At 53.9% G+C, this 5000-nt stretch overlaps 1 non-coding gene across 1 annotated transcript in view; it reads left to right on the forward strand.

Annotated features, from left to right (window-relative positions):
- Positions 1-3476: 3476 nt before the first annotated feature.
- Positions 3477-5000, forward strand: part of LOC124732442 — a 1909-nt gene continuing 385 nt past the window's right edge. The window contains exon 1 of the ribosomal RNA XR_007008708.1: positions 3477-5000. This exon is cut by the window's right edge and continues 385 nt beyond it. This is a non-coding gene — a ribosomal RNA (small subunit ribosomal RNA).

Here is a 5000-nt window from a genome sequence, read left to right on the forward strand (position 1 = left end):
CACAAAGGCTGCAGCCTCTGTCGACCATAGCACCCAATCTCCAGTGGCTCTGCCGCACGAAGCCGTGGACCGGCAATGACGCCACCCGCACCCGTTCGTGCACCACCCCAACCGCCAAACTCGCACCTCCAGCGGATGAACGGCGGACGTTTCCCGCACTCGTAAAGTGCAATCCACCCCTATAACTTGCGTTTCATGAAGAGTTATTTCCAATATGCGACATTCCCGCTGTCCGTATACATGAGCCGCGACCTGTACCACTTACGAGCGAGAGACGCGATCGCGTTGCTCACTGTACGGCGTCCGATACCGAGCCATCAGCATGTCGGTCCCCATGCGCGTTGCACTCGCACTCGCAGTCGCAAAAACGTGGGGCAAATATATTACGCGGAAGAGTTATAACAGACCGAGCCCCACTGCATGGGGGGAGTCTTTGTCACTAATGTACACAGATGGAACATTTTGGACTGGAACCAGATTACCCGTACACACGGCGCTGATTAGTAATCAATGCAGAGCCATCAAACTACAGCAAATATACACAACTGTCCGTATACATGCTGAAAGAGTCTGCCCAAAATGGGAACCACACGTCAGCCAGACACTCTGATCACGCACCACTCTCTGCTTCTAACAGGCGCACATACAATATGTAAGCACCAGCATGGAACAACATCCAGTGCATCTTCTCCGCCACATTACACAATCCACACTATCACAACCAGACCAGGAGGTCCGTGCGGAAAATACAATATCCCAGCCTTTCGACATCCACCATTGCGCAGACCAGGCACCAACACCCACACATGTCCTATACAACGGTGCACCCAACATCACAATAGTACCTCCTGTCACAGCGCACAAACAATGACATGAGTCAAAGACACAGGTCTCACACAAGCATAGAATTGGAGCGCCGCCTCTAATAAGCCAAAGGTGCATCCTGACGTGACAAATCTGATCATGTCACAAGCATTCACTTACTATAATCACTATCAACGAACCTGCCGCCCCCGCCCCCCCCCCCCCCTACACCTTTCCGTACAACAACGTGTAACCTAACCTAACCTAACCTAACCTATGTTGTACCTTAACCTAACCTATGTTGTACCTTAACCTAACCTATGTTGTACCTTAACCTAACCTATGTTGTACCTTAACCTAACCTATGTTGTACCTTAACCTAACCTATGTTGTACCTTAACCTAACCTATGTTGTACCTTAACCTAACCTATGTTGTACCTTAACCTAACCCATGTTGTACCTTAACCTAACCCATGTTGTACCTTAACCTAACCCATGTTGTACCTTAACCTAACCCATGTTGTACCTTAACCTAACCCATGTTGTACCTTAACCTAACCCATGTTGTGCCTCAACCTAACCCATGTTGTGCCTCAACCTAACCCATGTTGTGCCTCAACCTAACCCATGTTGTGCCTTAACCTAACCCATGTTGTGCCTCAACCTAACCCATGTTGTGCCTTAACCTAACCCATGTTGTGCCTTAACCTAACCCATGTTGTGCCTTAACCTAACCCATGTTGTGCCTTAACCTAACCCATGTTGTGCCTTAACCTAACCCATGTTGTGCCTTAACCTAACCCATGTTGTGCCTTAACCTAACCCATGTTGTGCCTTAACCTAACCCATGTTGTCGCCTTAACGTAACCCACGTTGTCGCCTAAACCTGCTCTGTAATTGTTATACGACTCGTTCAATTACTGTAGTGTTGCCCACCCGCAACCCTCGCAATATAGTTCGCTACTCGCACTGCCCGCACCCCTGTGTATCGCTTCATGTTAAACACCTTGCAAGTCTTGCTCACTTTCCACATGCTCCTGCTGTACACTGTAATGTGGATGGCAGCAGGACGTACATGCCGCCCCTCCCCACGTCCCCACCTTGCCCCCTGCCTTCGCAAGCTGGTTGGTGAGAAGTTTGCATGTTCAATGCCCTTCGCATGCGACGTACTCAGGCTACGTTGTGGTGCGGCCTGTGTCAACTGTCCGCTGATGTCGTACGCGTGAACCACAATCTGTACTGCACATTCGTCCTTATGTACTGAATGATACATCGTGGCACATGTGTGACCGCACAACGACTGCGCCCAAAAACGGCGGACCATACAGTGCAAATATTGTGCACGCAGCTACGTGTCGTCTCCCTATGAGAGCTGGATTGCAGTGTGGTACGCCATAGAGACGTGTGGGAGGAACGGACGCCGTGGATGGCGATCAGCATGAGCTGTCTGTTGATGTATTCGGACCTAGTCGTCTCTCCTCACACACCGTGATGGCATGGTGCACCGCGTTCCATATCTGCGACATGCTACAGAGGCCGGTTGACAGTCGTTCGAGCAATGGACATCGCATACGTACGGGGGCCACCTTCCACGTATTGTCTAGGCGTGCACATTTTGTTGCGTGTATGTGGGCAGACGTAGTGTGGCGTGACACCTGACACAGGCATGCAATAATCGTTGAAGTTGCAAATGGCGATGGACGCCTGCGTTTTCTGGTGAAGTTACGCAAATGAACAAATGGTAACCTGTTGTGGTGCGGTTGTTCTCGCTAGGGGTGAATCGGTGATGGCGACGATAGGTTGAGGTACTAACCGGTTGTTCCAGCGATACCCACCATGCCGACGAAACTGAACGGCATCTGGGTGTGAAGCGATACGCGGCGGTGGCTGGGTGGGACCGTCCCCGGCCGGTGAGGGGGCGCCTCCCGGCGTGCTGGCCGCGCGGTGCGTGGGCGCACGCGCTACAGCCGGCTGGTGGGGGCGGCCAGTGGCAGGCGCGCCGGCCGACGGACGCGGCAGGCGTCGCAGCTGCGCGCCGGCGCACCCTGCGCGCGGCGCCGTGCGGCCAAAGTAGGTCCTCGCGGGCCCGGTGCGAAGCGCGGTGGACATCTTCAGTGTGCTGGTCCGATTGAGGACTGTGTGCGTTGAGGATGCGCCGCCGCCCGGCGCTCGGCGCCGCGACGCCGTCTGCTGCTCGGTCGCCCCAGCGGTTCTCGCTGGTGGTTTGTATCGCAGCTGTGCGGATGTGTTGGCGCGTGCGCTGTGCTGGGAGAGTTCGCTTCGGCACCCAAGTGGGGCTTTTGTCCTTCTGTGGCGCTGGCGTTGGAGCTGCCGGTCACCGTAGGTGGCGCGTGTTGTCTCCCGCCGGCAATGCCACGACAGCACGCTCCCGGGCCTCTGTCGGCAGCGGCAAGCTCAGTTGGGAGCACGGGTGGTCGCACCGAAAGCGTCTACTCGCCTAACTCCGGGCGATTGCGCCTCTCTCGAACCCGACCAAGTACTTGGGACGGCGCTGCGCGCCGCCGGGACCTGAGAGGGTTTCGAGGTGTATTGTGCAGGGGAGCTCAGCCTCCTCCTGTTTGCAGAATGATTGAGCGGACGCTTGCGTGTTCGCGCGGGCCCCCGGGACACACTCCCGGGCGGCCGGCTGCTCAGCTCTAGTTGACGCAGCTCCCTGGTTGATCCTGCCAGTAGTCATATGCTTGTCTCAAAGATTAAGCCATGCATGTCTCAGTACAAGCCGCATTAAGGTGAAACCGCGAATGGCTCATTAAATCAGTTATGGTTCCTTAGATCGTACCCACGTTACTTGGATAACTGTGGTAATTCTAGAGCTAATACATGCAAACAGAGTCCCGACCAGAGATGGAAGGGACGCTTTTATTAGATCAAAACCAATCGGTCGGCTCGTCCGGTCCGTTTGCCTTGGTGACTCTGAATAACTTTGGGCTGATCGCACGGTCCTCGTACCGGCGACGCATCTTTCAAATGTCTGCCTTATCAACTGTCGATGGTAGGTTCTGCGCCTACCATGGTTGTAACGGGTAACGGGGAATCAGGGTTCGATTCCGGAGAGGGAGCCTGAGAAACGGCTACCACATCCAAGGAAGGCAGCAGGCGCGCAAATTACCCACTCCCGGCACGGGGAGGTAGTGACGAAAAATAACGATACGGGACTCATCCGAGGCCCCGTAATCGGAATGAGTACACTTTAAATCCTTTAACGAGTATCTATTGGAGGGCAAGTCTGGTGCCAGCAGCCGCGGTAATTCCAGCTCCAATAGCGTATATTAAAGTTGTTGCGGTTAAAAAGCTCGTAGTTGGATTTGTGTCCCACGCTGTTGGTTCACCGCCCGTCGGTGTTTAACTGGCATGTATCGTGGGACGTCCTGCCGGTGGGGCGAGCTGAAGGCGTGCGACCGCCTCGTGCGTGCTCGTGCGTCCCGAGGCGGACCCCGTTGAAATCCTACCAGGGTGCTCTTTATTGAGTGTCTCGGTGGGCCGGCACGTTTACTTTGAACAAATTAGAGTGCTTAAAGCAGGCAAGCCCGCCTGAATACTGTGTGCATGGAATAATGGAATAGGACCTCGGTTCTATTTTGTTGGTTTTCGGAACCCGAGGTAATGATTAATAGGGACAGGCGGGGGCATTCGTATTGCGACGTTAGAGGTGAAATTCTTGGATCGTCGCAAGACGAACAGAAGCGAAAGCATTTGCCAAGTATGTTTTCATTAATCAAGAACGAAAGTTAGAGGTTCGAAGGCGATCAGATACCGCCCTAGTTCTAACCATAAACGATGCCAGCCAGCGATCCGCCGCAGTTCCTCCGATGACTCGGCGGGCAGCCTCCGGGAAACCAAAGCTTTTGGGTTCCGGGGGAAGTATGGTTGCAAAGCTGAAACTTAAAGGAATTGACGGAAGGGCACCACCAGGAGTGGAGCCTGCGGCTTAATTTGACTCAACACGGGAAACCTCACCAGGCCCGGACACCGGAAGGATTGACAGATTGATAGCTCTTTCTTGATTCGGTGGGTGGTGGTGCATGGCCGTTCTTAGTTGGTGGAGCGATTTGTCTGGTTAATTCCGATAACGAACGAGACTCTAGCCTGCTAACTAGTCGCGTGACATCCTTCGTGCTGTCAGCGATTACTTTTCTTCTTAGAGGGACAGGCGGCTTCTAGCCGCACGAGATTG

Source organism: Schistocerca piceifrons, unplaced genomic scaffold, assembly GCF_021461385.2.
Source record: "Schistocerca piceifrons isolate TAMUIC-IGC-003096 unplaced genomic scaffold, iqSchPice1.1 HiC_scaffold_1344, whole genome shotgun sequence".
NCBI lineage: Eukaryota > Metazoa > Arthropoda > Insecta > Orthoptera > Acrididae > Schistocerca > Schistocerca piceifrons.